This window comes from Ranitomeya variabilis, chromosome 2, assembly GCF_051348905.1.
Source record: "Ranitomeya variabilis isolate aRanVar5 chromosome 2, aRanVar5.hap1, whole genome shotgun sequence".
Lineage (NCBI taxonomy): Eukaryota > Metazoa > Chordata > Amphibia > Anura > Dendrobatidae > Ranitomeya > Ranitomeya variabilis.
In genome coordinates, this window is record NC_135233.1 from 1083627996 (window position 1) to 1083646615 (window position 18620).

At 40.3% G+C, this 18620-nt stretch overlaps 1 long non-coding RNA gene across 2 annotated transcripts in view; it reads right to left on the bottom strand.

The window, feature by feature from the left end:
* The window catches only part of LOC143810218 (uncharacterized), a 162320-nt gene extending 145731 nt beyond the window's left edge, over positions 1–16589 (bottom strand). For both annotated transcript variants that reach the window (XR_013222708.1, XR_013222707.1), the window contains exons 1-2: positions 16382–16589; positions 3819–4005 (exon numbers count right to left, since the gene is read on the bottom strand). This is a non-coding gene — a long non-coding RNA (uncharacterized LOC143810218). The remainder of the gene's footprint in view (positions 1–3818; positions 4006–16381) is intronic.
* Positions 16590–18620: the final 2031 nt, after the last annotated feature.

The window sequence follows — 18620 nt, forward strand, 5'->3', positions numbered from 1 at the left end:
TTATTGTTTTCATACATTTGTTCTTTTTGCTTTTCACTTTTATTGTTTACATCATTTATGTCTTCACTTTTACTGTTTACATAAATTTATTGTTTTTTGCTTTTTCTAATGTACTTTTTCACTTGCTTTTCATTCTTTATTTTGTTGAATTTATCATTTTATTGCTTTGCTTTCTTTTAGTTTTTGGGTTTGTTTTTGTGTGTTTATTTTTTCCTCCGACTTCTCTCTTTTGTCTTTTACTATTCACCTTCGATACCTACAAATCTACACACCAAAATCTCTTTAGTACAAACACAACATTGTTTTTTTTATTATTATTATTTTTACAGATATTTCTGCTGATAATAAGCATTTTTTTTCTGGGTGAAATGCAAATGTCGAAGAATGTGATTCTCTATTGTAATAAAAGAAGGAGCTGGGCTGATTTGCTGACCCAGTGGTACTGCTGTATATAGACTTTTGGGAAAATGGAATCTCAATCACAGCATAGGCTTTCTTTGCCCCAGGCTAAAGAAGGTTTGGAGGTGATGCTGGGAGACTGGGATGAGGGATGTGTTCAGGGAAAACGCAGTTGGTTGGTTTAAGATGCAGCAATATTGTGCTTCATCAGACAGGAGTCGGGTCCTTGGGGAAATTCTTGGGAACACTTAGCTCAAGATAAAAGACTAGTCGCAAGCCGAGGCTCCCACAAGCACAGACCACAATGTAAGGCTGCAAATCCGGTTGTATTAGAAAAATATTCAATGGGATGATTTTGGGTGCAGACCTAATTAGACAATCGCCCACCATTCTGCAGAACCCACACACCAGACAATGACCCTATAAAATAACACCTAACACATATCATCGGTCCTGCAGGGATCGATAGGAAATGCTTTAAACAATCCATTGTTGTGTTATACTTATCTTAGTGTAGAAAATGTTACCTGAAATCATGGAGGAACAGGGATCTACTTTTCAAAGGTAGACGAAATATATTTATAAAAAAAGAAAGAAAGGGAAAAGATAGATAGATAGATAGATAGATAGATAGATATAGATAGATAATAGATAGATAGATAAATGATAGATAGATAGATATAGAATAGATAGATAGATAGATAGATAGATAGATAGATAGATAGATAGATAGATAGATAATAGGTAATAGATAGATGATAGATAGATAGATAGATAGATAGATAGATAGATAGATAGATAGATAGATAGATAGATAATAGATAGGTAGATAGGTAATAGATAGATAATAGATAATAGATAGATAATAGATAGATAATTGATAGATAATTGATAGATAATAATAATAATAATAATTTTATTTATATAGCGCCAACATATTCCGCAGCGCTTTACAACTTATAGAGGGGACTTGTACAGACAATAGACATTACAGCATAACAGAAATCACAGTTCAAAACAGATACCAGGAGGAATGATGGCCCTGCTCGCAAGCTTACAATCTATGAGGAAAAGGGGAGACACGAGAGATAGATGATAGATAGATAGATAGATAGATAGATAGATAGATAGATAGATAGGTAGATAGATAATAGATAGATAGATGATAGATAATTGATAGATGATAGATAGATAGATAATAGATAATAGATAGGTAGATGATAGATAATAGATAGATAGATAGATAGATGATAGATAATAGATAGATAGATAGATAGATAGATAGATAGATAGATAATAGATAGATAGATAGATAGATAGATAGATAGATAATGGATAGATAATAGATAGGTAGATAGATAGATAGATAGATAGATAGATAGATAATAGATAGATAATAGGTAGATGATAGATAATAGATAGATAGGTAGATAGATAATAGATAGATAATAGATAGATAATAGATAGGTAGATGATAGATAGATGATAGATAGATAGATAGATATAGAATAGATAGATAAATGATAGATAGATAGATAGATAGATAGATAGATAGATAGATAGATAGATAGATAGATAGATAGATAATAGGTAATAATGGCTTGAAAAAGGCTCACATCCTTGAAACAAAACGTCGCCACTTTGGGCTATTAAATATCACTTTATTTCACCTGTAACTGGTGTGCTGCCTCCGTTTTTATCTTCTATATAGAAGTTTGATTGTTGCCTTGAAGGCACGGCACCCAGGTGCACTTTTTACCTGTTGCTGTTTTTCGCTTTTTTTTCTCTTTAGATAACAGATACATAGATAGTAGATAGATAATAGACAGATATCTAGATACATAGATACAGTTGTGCTCAAAAGTTGACATACCCCATGAGAATTTTTTCTTTCTTGTCCTTCTTCTCAGAGAATATGAATGATAACAGTAAGACTTTTTCTCCACTCATGGTTAGTGGTTGGGTGAAGCCATTTATTGTCAAACTACTGTGTTTTCTCTTTTTTAATCATAATGACAACCCAAAACATCCAAATGACCCTGATCAAAAGTTCACATACCCCATTCCTTAATGCCGTGTATTGCCCCCTTAACATCAATAACAGCTTGAAGTCTTTTATGATAGTTGTGAACGAGGTTCTTTATTTTCTCAGATGGTAAAGCTGCCCACCCTTATTGGCAAAAAGCCTCCAGTTCCTGTAAATTCTTGGACTGTCTAGCATGAACTGCGCGCTTGAGATCTCCCCAGAGTGGCTCAATGATATTGAGGTCAGGAGACTGAGATGGCCACTCCAGAAGCTTCACTTTGCTCTGCTGTAGCCAATGACTCTGATGGGAGGTCACCTTGCCGTGGTTGATGGGCATACATGAATTGGCCAATTTATGCGCTAAGAACCTTCATTTTCATCTATTACTGTAAGTTTAATTTTTTGAAAAAATTTGTGAAAAAATATTTTTGAGAAGTATAATCTATATTGAATGTTTGTCTGTGTTTTCACCTTGCCTAGATTCATGCACATGTGCTGCTGTGTTCTTTTTTGTCTATATAATGCAGTTTTGCAGCGTGCACGTGTTCACATTAGGTTGTTTTTTTTCTGTAGATAGATAGATGATAGATTTATAGATAATAGATAAATAATAGATGGATGTTAGATAATAGATAATAGATCAATCCTGAACTTGTAGAAAAATCATCAAAGCTCCAAAGTTAGCCAAACGAGATTCTGCTTTTATTCATACACGTCTCTTATTGAAAGAGCGACCGTCACTGATCCGCTAATGACCTTTTCTGAGGACAAGTCATTGATATCAAACTTCTGCACAATCCTTTTACGCTTAGTAAAGCTTTAACAAAAAACGAGTCCTGTCCCTCCTCTTAAAAAAAAAAAGCTTTCATTAAAATATATTATATTTTTAAAATAAAAGTAATTCACTTTGAAAAAAATGTATATTTACTACTGATTAAATTATAACGACCTGTAGAATAAAGGTCACTTTTTACGGCTGTTGTAATCTGGCCACACTATCATTATAGAGCATAAAAGTAAAAAAAAAATACATATAATATTCATATATTATACATATCTTCAAGTGGTGCAATTAAAAGTACAACTTATCCTGCAATAAAAGAAAAATGACTATATCAACAAAAATATTAGTATTTTCTGGCACTTGGAATGAGAAGATGGAAAAGAAGGAAAACATGCTGCTTCTCTCTTTTTAACATAGGATGTATAGGTATCGAGTGCGGGTGTATGAAGCAGGCTCAGGAGTTGAGCCTGCACCATATAGAGTGGGTGGTGGCTGTGTTATACAGTCAGCATCTGCCGTTAAGAGCTGCAATAGGAGCTATTTTGAATCGCTGCTGTTTAAGCAATCATTTTGGCGCCATTGTAAGGAGATAGACTGGACCGCGGGTACCTGCATGCTGGGTCCGGAACTGAAAGGGCTGCATCCATGCCGGCCACCGGACTCTCTTTACTCCACGCGACGTTTCAAAGAATTAAAGTTGCCAGCCGGGAACGGATCATCGCCATCTTCCCAGGACCACACCGGATCAACATTGTGTCGATGGCTGTTGGCGCCATTATCTTCTCCGGAAACATTCCTGTCAGGAAGACGCCTGATGGATAAGTGACTTTATTGAGAACGACTTTCTTTGTTTCACCTGCATTTTACCTCACGTTTTCCCTATTTACCTGCATTTTACCTCACGTTTTCCCTATTTACCTGCATTTTACCTCACGTGTTCCCTATTTTACCTGCATTTTACCTCATGTTTTCCCTATTTACCTGCATTTTACCTCACGTTTTCCCTATTTACCTGCATTTTACCTCACGTGTTCCCTATTTTACCTGCATTTTACCTCATGTTTTCCCTATTTTACCTGCATTTTACCTCACGTGTTTCCTATTTTACCATGCATTTTACCTCACGTTTTCCCTATTTACCTGCATTTTACCTCACGTGTTCCCTATTTTACCTGCATTTTACCTCACGTTTTCCCTATTTACCTGCATTTTACCTCACGTTTTCCCTATTTACCTGTATTTTACCTCACGTGTTCCCTATTTTACCTGCATTTTACCTCACGTGTTCCCTATTTTACCTGCATTTTACCTCACGTTTTCCCTATTTACCTGCATTTTACCTCACGTTTTCCCTATTTACCTGTATTTTACCTCACGTGATCCCTATTTTACCTGCATTTTACCTCACGTGTTCCCTATTTTACCTGCATTTTACCTCACGTTTTGCCTATTCTGCCCACATTTTACCTCACATTTTCCCTATCTCCCTGCGTGGAGTAAGACCCTGTGTATTAAAATCTGTAAACCCTTGATCTTCCTCCTGTCAGTCACTGCATCCCGCAACCTGCTTACACCATCACACCCTATAAACCCCTTGACGAGATCCCAGAAATGCAATGGGTTGCCATGGAGCCATCGCTGCCGCCATGTTGGTGCTCCTATAAAGCCCAGTTTGTCATCAGCAATTCTTCTAAATATCACATTACTATAGTATTGCGGTATATAGTAGAAGCCATTAAACAATATCAGGTTCAAGTCCCCTGAAGGAACTAAGAAATAAAGTATAAAATTAATTGAAAAAAAAATTAAAACAATAAAAAAAAAATTACTACTGTTTTTTTCTAATTAATATTTATAAAAAAAAGTCTATAAAAGTCCAATCTATCAAAGTATAAAATTATGTAAAGAATGTTATATTACCGGAAAAAAAAGAAAACCCAGAATTGCTGTCTTTGGTTGCCACGTTTCCTCCCCAAAAATGTGATAAAAATCTATCAAAGCCTCATTTGTACCTAAAAGAGGGATCAGTAAAAACAAAGCAAACTATTCAGCTCTATTAAAAAAAACATTAAAAAGTTACAGTGCTATGAAAATGGAAACACAGATCAAAATTTGTTTTGCAAAATTCTGGATTTTTTTGAAATATAGGAAAAAAAATCGTACAAGTTTGGCATCACCGTACCCGTACAGATCTGAAAAATAGTGTTGCCAGATCATTCGTCCCGCACACCCCTTAACCATCCTGAAAAATGTCTCTTTGGACTGGAGCCATTACCAGACGTGCAACCCGGCTATACTCATTGTCTATGGGAATGCTGGAAATAGTGGAGCAATGCCCTCAGCTGTCCTTAGCAGTCCCATAGAAGAGTTCTGGCGCCATTCCATTCTGAAAAGATATTTCACAACCTCATTCTTGAAATCGGCCAGGGTCTGACCGCTGGGTAGGTGATGATTTTTAATTTTGGTGATAGCCCTTTTACATATTTTTCCAATTTGTCTACTCTTTTCTAAGTCCAATGGGGATAAGATGGATAAAATATTATTCCACAAAATAGTTTAAAAAAAAATTATCCTCTATCCATAGGATAAGAGAAAACTTACCAATCGCCGGGGGTCTGACCACTGGAACCCAAATCAATCCCAATAATGGGTCTTTCACTCTATTCATTGTCTATGGAACTGACGGAGATACCTGAGTCCTCTAATCGTAATTCAACTTACTTTTTTTCCTCATAGTATATAAAAAATATTTGTATGTGCCCCCTCCACTTTACACCTTCAAGAGCTTTTCTGACCTCCCATTCTAAATCCATAGACATTAATTGGGAGTTGGCCTCTCATTCAGAAGAGCATTTGTGTGGTCGGACCCTGATGTTGGGGGGAGGCTGGGGTCACAATCTCCATTATATGTGTTGGATGGGTCTAAGGTCTTGGCTCTGTGCGGCTGGTCATATTCTTCCACCAAACTCCCACCCCAACCATGCCCTGATAACAGCCCATAACTTTACCCCTCTTCAATCAAACTGTACAGGGGAGTAACGTCTTCCTGGAATCACCAAACCAAGACTCCTCCATCAGACAGCTGCAGATAAAGAAGTGCGATTCTTCACTGCACAGAACACGTCTCCTCCAGAGTCCAGTGGTGACGGCTTTACAACACTCCATTCAATGCTCGTCAGTGTACTTGGTGGTGTAAGGCCGCATGCAGCTACTTGGACACAAAGCACCCGGCGGGGACGTAGTGTTTGTAATTCTAGAAGAGGTCAGGACTCTGCAGTTATGGGATCAGCAGAGCAGTGGTGACTTTTTTGACCTTTGCTACTCAGCACTCGGCCCCCCACTCTGTAACATTATGGGATCTTCACTTCGTGGCAGAGTTGCTGCGGCTCCTTCCACTTGTCAATAATATCACTCACAGGTCATGAGGAAAGATTCAGGAGAAGAAATTTCACGAACGGACTTGTTACCCCGTGGCTCCTATTACAGGACCATGATGGTATCAGTGAGCTCTGCACCACCAGCCAATCTGTCATCTATATATATAATTGTCTAAGGGTTTTTCTGTCTGTCTGTCCTGGAAATCCCGCGTCTCTGATTGGTCGAGGCCGCCAGGCCTCGACCAATCAGCGACTGGCACAGCATGGCGACGATGATGTCATAAAGGTTGCCTCGACCAATCAGCGACGGGTACAGTCTGCTGCGAATTCGCCTCGACCAATCAGCGACGGGCACAGTATCAACGTAGATGTCACAATGGTTGCCATGGCGACGATGATGTCATAAAGGTTGCCTCGACCAATCAGCGACGGGCACAGTCTGCCGCGAATTCTGGAATCATCATTGTCCATATACTACGGGGACATGCATATTCTAGAATACCCGATGGATTAAAATCGGGCCACAATCTAGTATGTTAATAAAGGCAGATGGCTTGGTGGGGGCCAAATGTTATAGACCGAGGAGTGAGGTGCCAGATGTTATGCCACGGGGAGCGAGGGACCAGATGTTATAAACTGGGGGGCGAGGTGCCAGATGTTATACACCAGGGGGGAGAGGGGCTGGATGTTATACATTGCGGGTTTGGGGCCAGATGTTACACACTGGGGGCAATGGAGCTGGTTGGTATTCACTTGGGGCGAGGGGTCAGATGTTATAGACTGGGGGTGACGTGCCAGATGTTATACACTGGGGTGAGGGGCCAGATGTTATACACTGGGGGCAAGGGGCCAGATGTTATACACTGGGGGTGAGGGGCCAGATGTTATACACTGGGGGAGAGGGGCCAGATCTTATACACTGGGGTGAGGGGCCAGATGTTATACACGGGGGCAAGGGGCCAGATGTTATACACTAGGGGCAAGGGGCCAGATGTTATACACTGGAGGCAATGGGGCTGGATGGTATACACTTGGGGTGAGGGGCCAGATGTTATACACTGGGGGTGAGGGGCCAGATGTTATACACTTGGGGTGAGGGGCCAGATCTTATACACTGGGGGCAAGGGGCCAGATGTTATACACTGGGATGAAGGGCCAGATGTTATACACTGGGGGTGAAGGGCCAGATCTTATACACTGGGGATGAGGGGTCAGATGTTATACACTGGGACGAGGGGCCAGATCTTATACACTGGGGGTGAGGGGCCAGATCTTGTACACTGGGGATGAGGGGCCAGATGTTATACACTGGGACGAGGGGCCAGATGTTATACACTGGGGAGAGGGGCCGTATGCTATGAGCTGGGGGGTGAGGGTCCGGATGCTATACACCAGAAGCAATGGTTTGGTTGTTATACACTGGAGGCGAGGTGCTGGATATTATGCACTGGAGGCGTGGGGCCAGATGTTATATACTGGGGGAAATGGGTTGAATGTTATACATTGGGAGTGAGGGGCCAGATGTTATACACTAGAGGCAATGGGGCTGGATGGTATACACTTGGGGTGAGGGGCCAGATGCTATGCACTGGGGGTGAGGGGCCAGATGTTATACACTGGGGCAAGGGGCCGGGTGCTATACATTAGAAGCAATGGTTTGGTTGTTATACACTGGGGGCGAGGTGCTGGATGTTAAACTCTGGGAGGCAATGGGTTGAATTTTATACACTGGGGCAAGGGGCCAAATGATATACACTGGGGACGAGGGGCCGGATGTTACACATTAGAGGCGATGGACCAGATGTTATACACTGGGGTGAGGATCCGGATGTTATATATTGGGGGCGAAGGGGCAGATATTATACACTGGGGGTGAGGGGCCAGATATTATACACTGGGGCGAAGGGCTGGAGGTTATACACTGGTGGCGAGGCACCGGATGTTATACATTGGGGCAAGGGGCCAGATGTTACATACTGGGGCGAAAGGCCAGATGTTATACACTGGGGGCGAGGTGGTGGATGTTATACAGAGGGGGCGAGGGGCTGGATGTTATACTGTTATACATTAGGGGCAAAGGGGCTGGATGTTATACTCCAGGGGCGAGGGGCTGCATGTAAATGTATATTCTTCATCAGGTCCGGAGACCACTACTGATAGTTAATGCTCGATTTTGCACAGTTTGATGTACAGCCTTAATAGAAAGTCTATGGGGTCTCGAGCATAAGATAAGCGCTTCTGCCTCCTTGTTTCGACTTCCACGATTCCATTTTATTTTTTCAGTCAAGAAAAAGCTTGAAATGAGTTGGCTCCAGTCTTCGGAGACCTCAGAGCTTTATAGATGGCATTTTAGGGTATCTGGAGTACTTAAATTTGTGAATCAAAATTTTTTGAAAAATTTAGAGACGCCAACAAACGTACATTATAAAAAAATGTGCTCCTCTCTATTATTAAGGTGGATGCCAATACAGACATTGTAGAGGTTGTACGTGGATCTATCATGAGAAGTTGGAAACTGAGCCATTAGTATTTTACAGTGCAGATAGTGTCCATCGGGACTTTTCCCAGACCCATCCTTCCTCCTGTAAGGTAAGGGTTCCCGGAAGTAGGACAGGAAGCTTTCAGCCATGTATCTATGGACTGGAAGTTCAGTCTTTAGCAGGGGTGATGTTGTACCATAAGCAACAAATTTAATGTACTGCTCTAATATTTATTTTATAATCTGATGGTGGCTTGGGTTTCCATGGCTTTATGCCAAGTGGCCCATTAATTGTGTACTTTGCCCATTGTGACCGATTAATGGTGTTTAATTGCTTTGTATCACACCGCGATGATTCAGTGTCATTATATCCACATCGAGGATCCAAAGATTAGACGTTTAACAAAAACCTTTTTATTCTGTTCCTGGTGGTCCGGAGGTTATTTAGTTTTCCCTGCTTTACTAGAGGTCTAATAATCGAGGTGGGTTTTGTTGTTTGTTATTATAGTGTCCAAGCTTGTTTAGATGATTAATATTTGTCCATGGTGGCCTAGTAGTTTAATTAGAAATAAACTTGATCCAGTTGATTGTGATATTGAGTGACCCGCAAGTTAAGTAATGGAAACATAAGGTAAAATTATCAATTAAAAAGACTTGGAAACTGCACTTTACTATTACTTGGCAAAATTTTGCCCACACCTGCCTAAGACTTGTTCAAAGTAGGAAGAAGGAGTGAAAATAGCTCTAAATTTGTGTAGCAGCCCCTCGATTCTTAGGATTAGGCAAGGGACTAGAGATCGCACCCCGACCAATACATACAAGTGCTTCTCAGCAGAATATGGATAGTGCAGTGTATTGTAGTTTACTATGGTGTAGTGTAGTGTAATGTGGTATAGTGTAATATAGTGCAGTATAGTATGGCGAAGGGTAGTGGAATGTACAGGCTCTTCTCACAAAATTAAAATACCATCAAAATGTTAATTAATTTCAGTTCTTCAATACAAAAAGCGAAATTCATATATTATATAGAGTAATTACAAACAGAGTAATCTATTCCAAGTGATTATTTCTGTTAATGTTGATGATTATGGCTTACAGTCAATGAAAAGGCAAAAGTCATTATCTCAGTAGATTAGAATAATTAACAAAAACACCTGTAAAGGCTTCCGTTTAAAAAGGTCCATAGTCTGATTCAGTAGCTCCACAATCATGGGAATCCCTCTTTAGGCCATGTGCACACATTCAGTATTTTTCGCGTTTTTTTCGCGTTTTTTCGCTATAAAAACGTGATAAAAACGTGAAAAAAACGCTTACATATGCCTCCTATTATTTACAGTGTATTCCGCATTTCTTGTGCAAATGTTGCATTTTTTTCCGCGGAAAAATCGCATCGCGGAAAAAAAAGCAACATGTTCATTAAATTTGCGGAATTGCGGGGATTCCACACACCTAGGAATGCATTGATCTACTTACTTTCCTCATGGGGCTGTGCACACCATGCGGGAAGTAAGCAGATCATGTGCGGTTGGTACCCAGGGTGGAGGAGAGGAGACTCTCCTCCACGGACTGGGCACCATTTAATTGGTCAAAAAAAAAGAACTAAAATAAAAAATAGTGATATACTCACCTTCGATGGCCCCGGAGTCTTCCCGCCTCTCAGCGGTGCATGCTGCCGCTTCCGTTCCTATAGATGGTGTGTGTGAAGGACCTGTGATGACGTCGCGGTCTTGTGATTGGTCGCGTGACCGCTCATGTGACCGCTCACGTGACCGCGACGTCATCGAAGGTCCTGCACACACACACCATCTATAGGAACGGACGCCGCTGAGGAGATCGGCTGTCTGCAGGTGAGTATAACCATTTTTTTTATTTTTTTTAAACATTCTATCTTTTACTATTGATGCTGCATAGGCAGCATCTATAGCAAAAAGTTGGTCAAACTTGTCAAACACTATGTTTGACAAGTGTGACCAACCTGTCAGTCAGTTTTCCAAGTGATGCTACAGATCGCTTGGAAAACTTTAGCATTCTGCAAGCTAATTTCGCTTGCAAAATGCTAAAAAAAACGAGAAAAAAGCGCAAAAAAAAAATGCGGATTACTTGCAGAAAATTTCTGGTTTTCTTCAGGAAATTTCTGCAAGAAATCCTGACGTGTGCACATACCCTTAAGGTGATACTGTTACTCATTTGTCCCGGCTCCAGAACCAAGCCCTTTGTCTCTCGGAGGCCAGCTTCCTCTGCTCCTATGAGCGTCAGGTTACTCTGTCATCTCCAACGTCTAGGCCCAATAGGCTGTGTCAAAGATCACAGCCTGGGCGGATCGCGCTGAACCACCCGGCTGTTACCCTTTTGACAAGAACAGCCCTCTGCTGCCCCCTATTGTCGGGACAATTATGCAATGCCCATCAGCCCGTCTCACATTGAAGTGACCTGCAGTAACTTCGATGACATCATCACTAGTCATTGACGCTGCTCCCGCAGCAGCTCATTCTCCCGTGGTTTTCAGCCTGTACGGTCACGTCTTGGCACTGTCCAAGCTAAAAACCAATTATCGCAGACATGGATTACAGCGTGGGACAGTATGTCGGACAGGTGAGAGACGTTGTTTTGGTTTTTTTGTTTTGTTTTTTTTTTACAGGAGATCAGGGCTTCAATGGAAAGTGTGTTAATTGAGTATAACTGTGGTCGTTAATTTTAAATAATTTTTTTAAATGGTGTGTATTTTTATTTCAAATAAAGGACTTTATTCAGGGCGTTTTTTATTGACAATATGACTTTGGGGAGACATCTTATAGACACCTGTACATTACTAAGCCGTGGGCTTGATGTCACCTGAAAATACTAAGGTGACATCAACCCCACAAATATGAACCCCACTTGCCACCACCACAAGGCAAGTAGGAAGCGTTGGGCAAAGCTCCAGAATTGCTGCATCTGAGAGAGAGGCATCACAGGGTCAGAGCCAAGAGATGATCTACAGTCTGAGTAACAACCACAACCATGTGGCACCTCTCAACCGGAGGAGCCATAATTAGCCTATGTTGCCCTCTCTTGAATATTCAATTACCATTCAGTAGGACCCATAATGACACATGACTTGTTAGACAGGAAGATTTGGACACAGTAAAACCAGCATAAAATCCACAAATTACATTGTAGATGTAAAGCAAATCCACTATAAATATCTATTCATAACACAGACCACATGTAAATGTCCTCTGTGAGTCTCTCCGGTCGTAGATTAATTTTAGGGCTAACCTATGGACAGATACAGCAAACAATGAGAAGACTACCTCCTTCTAAGCAAAAAAAATTGTTTTATGTTGTTATGATAAGAAAAACATTCTACTTTCTTCCAAAAACAGTGCCACATCCATCTGTGGGCTGTGTCTGGGATTGCAACTTAATGGAGTTGTCAAGAATTAGAAAAACATGGTTGCCTTTTTTCATAAAATAAGTGCCACAGTGTCCATAGATAGAGATGAGATAGACAGAAGTTAAAAGTTTGTGGTTCGTACCGGACAGTTAGTGTTTGTTGCTAACCGCCGAACACGGACTTCTCCCAGAAGTCTGTTGCACTATTCGGAGTTCCAGGGGGAAGTCAGTTGCAGAGAGATTTTTCTTTTAATCTCCAAAGTTCGGGCCCCAATTGTTTTCAATGGGGTTCAGGTTCTGGATCAAATTCGGATACAGTTCTGGTACCCAACCTAAACTTTGGAAAAAAATTGGGTCGCGTACCAGAACCTGAACTTCCATGGGTCCCCTCATCCCTTTACCATAGGGAGTTTCTGGTATTGCAACTTAAAGGAGTTTTCTGGTTAGAAAAATCATGGCTGCATTCTTTAAAAATAAGAAAACAACAGCGCCACATCTGTCCGTGAGTTGTGTATGACTGCAACTTTCAGGAGATCCTTCGGGATTAAAATACAAAGTAATGGAGAAGGATTGGCTGTGGTGTCTCAGTGCTGCCATTGATTTCCCAGGTATTGAGGAAAAGAAATTTATGAAAAGCAATGCGTTTTGGAGTTGGATCAACTCGTTCTTCAGGTAAGATCCCTGAGATAGGATAGGTTGGATCAACTCCTTCTTCAGGTAAGATCCCAGAGATAGGATAGGTTGAATCACCTTCTTCTTCAGGTGAGATCCTTGAGATAGGATAGGTTGGATCAACTCCTTCTTCAGGTAAGAGCCCTGAGCTAGGATAGGTTGGATCAACTCCTTCTTCGGGTGAGATCCTTGAGATAGGATAGGTTGGATCAACTCCTTCTTCAGGTAAGAGCCCTGAGCTAGGATAGGTTGGATCAACTCCTTCTTCGGGTGAGATCCTTGAGATAGGATAGGTTGGATCACCTTCTTCTTCAGGTGAGATCCTTGATATAGGATAGGTTGGATCAACTCCTTCTTCAGGTAAGAGCCCTGAGCTAGGATAGTTTTGATCAACTCCTTCTTCAGGTAAGATCCCAGAACTAGGATAGGTTGGATCAGCTCCTTCTTCAGGTAAGATCCCTGAGATAAGATAGGTTGAATCAACTCTTTTTCAGGTAAGATCCTTAAGATAGGTTAGGTGGAATCAACTCCTTCTTCAGGTGAGATGCCTGAGATAGGATAGGTTGGATTAACTCCTTCTTCGGGTAGGATCCCTGAGATAAGATAGGTTGGATCAACTCCTTCTTCAGGTAGGATCCCTGAGATAAGATAGGTTGGATCAACTCCTTCTTCAGGTATGATCCCTGAGATAAGATAGGTTGGATCAACTTATTCTTCAGGTAGGATCCCTGAGATAAGATAGGTTGGATCAACTCCTTCTTCAGGTAGGATCCCTGAGATAGGATAGGTTGGATAAACTCCTCCTTCAGATAGATACTTTAATTTATTAAAGACAACGCATCTCGGAGATGCCTTACTTTAGTAAAAACAACGTGATTTCGAAGCTACCTGAATTTCTGAAAAACAACACATTTCAGAGTTGAATCAATTCCTTCAGGTAAAATGCCTGAATTTAATAAAAACACTGTTTCATTGCAGCCATTTGTAGAAATTTTTGCAGATTTATTAAAAAAAGAAAAACTGCAATGTTACATGGTCATAAGTATTCAGACCCTTTGCTCAGACACTCATATTTCAGTCACATGCTGTCCATTTCCTTGTGATCCTCCTTAAGATGGTTCTACTTCTTCATTGGAGTCCAGCTGTGTTTAATTAAACTGATAGGACTTGATTTGGAAAGGCGCACACCTGTCTATATAAGACCTCACAGCTCACAGTGCATGTCAGACCAAAGGAGAATCATGAGGTCAAAAGAACTGGCCAAGGAGCTCAGACACAAAATTGTGGCAAGGCACAGATCTGGCCAAGGTTACAACAGAATTTCTGCAGTACTCAAGGTTCCTAAGAGCACAGTGGCCTCCATAATCCTTAAATGGAAGAAGTTTAGGACCACCAGAAGTCTTCCTAGACCTGGACATCCAGCCAAATTGAACAATTGTGGGAGAAGAGCCTTGGTGAGAGAGGTAAAGAAGAACCCCAAGATCACTGTGTCTGAGCTCCAGAGATGCAGTAGGGAGATGGGAGAAAGTTCCACAAAGTCAGCTATCACTGCAGCCCTCCACCAGTCGGGCCTTTATGGCAGAGTGGCCAGAAGGAAGCCTCTCCTCAGTGCAAGATACATGAAAGCCACATAGAGTTTACAAAAAAAAACACATGAAGGACTCCCAGACTATGAGAAATAAGATTGTCTGGTCTGATTAGACGAAGATAGACCTTTTTGGTGATAATTCTAAGCAGGATGTGTGGAGAAAACAAGGCACTGCTCATCACCTGCACCTGTCTGACGAAGCCACTGGCGTGGTGAAACGCGCGTCGAGGTGTCCTTTCCACGGGTTTATACACGAGGGCCATCATGTCCACAGGTATTGTGCAAGTGTCATTTTAATTAGGCCCTATTACGGGCTGATTATGTCATTCTATACTTCGTGATGTTAGGCCAATGGGTTTAGGTGCAATACATGGGGCAGTGATCTTTTAAAGAATTTCATAAAGACTTAGATACTGCAATTTGCTATTAAATATCTATTACTAAGTGCCCTATATGATATATGCACTCGGGCATATTGGCTATCAAACATCCTGTGTCATTTTGACTGGGTCTTTTTGGCCTGTGGTATGGTCCCGTGGATTTTCTTTTTCTGCTGATACTATTTTACAGATACTGTTGTCATCTGATGTGTACTCTTTTTTGAATATTTTTTGCATATATTTATCTTGTATTGTGATAATTTTATCAATAAACATTGTTATATTGGGTAATTGCTCCTTCAGTTTTCCTCTTTATTGGTTCATATGATTATATGGAGGTTTAAAAATCCCCCTTTTTCCTTTTTGGTTTTCTAATTTGGTATATGAGGTGTTCTCGTTAAGTACATACTTTCACACTAGCGTTAACTGCAATCCGCCACAATGCGTCGTTTTGCCGAAAAAACGCATGCTGCAAAAGTGCTTGCAGGATGCGTTTTTTCCCCATAGACTAACATTAAGCGACGTATTGCGACAGATTGACACAAGTCGCAACCGTCGTGCGACGGTTGCGCCGTGTTGTGGCAGACCGTCGGGAGCAAAAAACGCTATGTGTAACGTTTTTCGCTCACGACGGTCCGCTTTTTCCGACCGCACATGCGCGGCCGGAACTCCGCCCCCACCTCCCCGCACTTCCCCGCACCTCACAATGGGGCAGCGGATGCGCTGGAAAAATGCATCCGCTGCCCCCGTTGTGCGGCGGAGACAACGCTAGCGTCGGGAACCTCGGCCCGACGCACCGCGACGGGCCGAGCCCGACGCTAGTGTGAAAGTAGCCTAAGAGATTTACACTGCGCTGTGTTGTATACAGACTTGTGACTGGGCAGCAATACCATCCACAACCTGTAATCAAGGGTGGCGCTGTTTATAGCCATTTTTGACTACTCTTTCCACACTCACTCTAAAGTTTTTTGTATTGTATTTATTATAACTTTGTCATGTACTGTGCCTTTAAAGTCAGTGGTGTAACTGTAGAGCCCCCAGATAGGGGTGATAGTTGCCCCCCAGATTCCACTGTTGCGCGTTGTGGATGATTTGATAACGCGGCCCTCATATACAGCACAACGGTAACTCAGATTAGCAATTCATTATCCCAAAACAAAAAAAAAGATGATTTGAGCTAATCCCTTCATCTACTATGCAAATGCGAGTGACAGAATGGCAAGAAAAGCAAAAATAATCTGCGCTAAACTCTCTGTGATAATTACAGCTTCTCCCACTGAACCCTGTGACACACAACTTACACTGCATTAAGAGGAATGTAGAAGTATTTAGCGACTAATCCCGCTAATGAAGAGGAGACGAGGCAGCTGCTCCGTCCGTTAGAGCTGCCCGCGGGCGGAGCCGGCACACTGGACGGGACTCATTAATGTGTCTGGCGCACAGAGCTGCTGGTGCTGACGGGACAGCTCCACGCCACGGCCTGTGCAGGCGCCATAGCCAGAGACACGGCCTCCTCCAGAGAAAGCAAGGGGCGAGGAAAGTGGACTAATAGTATCCATCATGTGAGGGGAAAGGAGGCAGATAGGGAAAGACTAGAGAGGACAAGAAGACAGACAGACAGACAGACAGACAGACAGACAGATAGATAGATAGATAGATAGATAGATAGATAGATAGATAGATAGATAGATAGATAATAGATAGATAGATAGATAGATAGATAGATAGATAGATAGATAGATAGATAGATAATGGATACATAGAAGATAGATAATAGATAGCTAGATAATAGATAGATAGATAATTAGATAATTGATACATAGAAGATAGATAATAGATAGATAGATAGATAGATAGATAGATAGATAGATAGATAGATAGATAGATAGATAGATAATTAGATAATGGATACATAGAAGATAGATAATAGATAGCTAGATAATAGATAGATAGATAGATAATTAGATAATGGATACATAGAAGATAGATAATAGATAGATAATAGATAGATAGATAGATAGATAGATAATAGATTGATAGACAGATAGATAGATAGATAGATAGATAGATTAAAAAAAAAAACAATCAGCACTCCCAATGTGAACACGTGCAAGCTGCAAACAGATAGATAGATAGATGACAGATAGATGACAGATAGATAGATAGATAGATAGATAGATAGATAGATAGATAGATAGATAGAATATAGATACTAGATAGATGATAATGGATAGATAATAGATAGATAAATAGATGATAGATAGATAGATAGATAGATAGATAGATAGATAGATAGATAATAGATAGATAGATAACAGATAGATAGCTAAATAGATAGATGATAGATAGATAGATAGATAGATAGATAGATAGATAGATAGATAGATAGATAGATAGATAATAGATAGATAGATAGATAGATAGAATTTCTCAGTTCTATATAGAGTTTTTAAGGTCTATTCTATAACTGATATCTAAATAACTTACTAACTTTCTAATACTGAGCATTAATGAAGGAAGAAGCTTTTTTTCTTGTTGGACATAATAACTAATCATATAAATCAATTTCACAGGCTTAAAACCGGTCTGTAATATGCTGAAAGTTCGGTTCTGGTACTTCCAGGCTACACCGAGTGCACTAATTTATATAGCGCTGGCTAATCTAATCCAGAGGTTTCAGCTGCATTATTTATCACGATGTTGCATTAATTAAGTATGAATTTGATTTTTTCTTTATTAAGAGTAGATATAAGATATGTGTGCTTTTCAGGGACCACCTTACAGGACTAATATCAATAGATAGATACAGAGATAGATCAATAGGAGAGAAAGAAATGCAGTAAGTTATGAGTAGGTAGACATGTACAATATACAGTTATATATACAGATAACTGAGGTAGATCTTAGATAGATAGATAGATAGATAGATAGATAGATAGATAGATAGATAGATAGATAGATAATAGATGGATAGATAATAGATGATAGATAGATAGATAGATAATATATACATGATAGATAGATAGATAATAAATAGATAATGGATACATAGAAGATAGATAATAGATAATAGATAGATGATAGATAGATAGATAGATAGATAGATAGATAGATAGATAGATACATAGATAGATAGATAGATAGATAGATAGATAGACAGACATTGTGGAGTTGTGTTTGTAATCTGTCTACATTCATGTCTCTATATATAGTGGGATTTCTTATCATTAGATTGCTCAACTGCAGGAATTAAAAAAAGCTCAATGTGAAATAAGCAAGATCGGTATTTCGTTATTGAAATGGAAAGTTTTTCCTACAATCGATTATTTTTAGCACTAATGTCGGGTTGTCTTGAAAATGAATCAAGTCTTGGATGAGAAGTCACAATAACACTGATGGAAGAGCTGAAGAGATACAAAATAAAAGGCAAATCACACTTTGCTAATACAATACAGCACACTACATACCCCCAACATATAACTAATATAACACACACTGCAAATACAATAAAAGGTGCAAGCTACCGTGTATAATACTCCT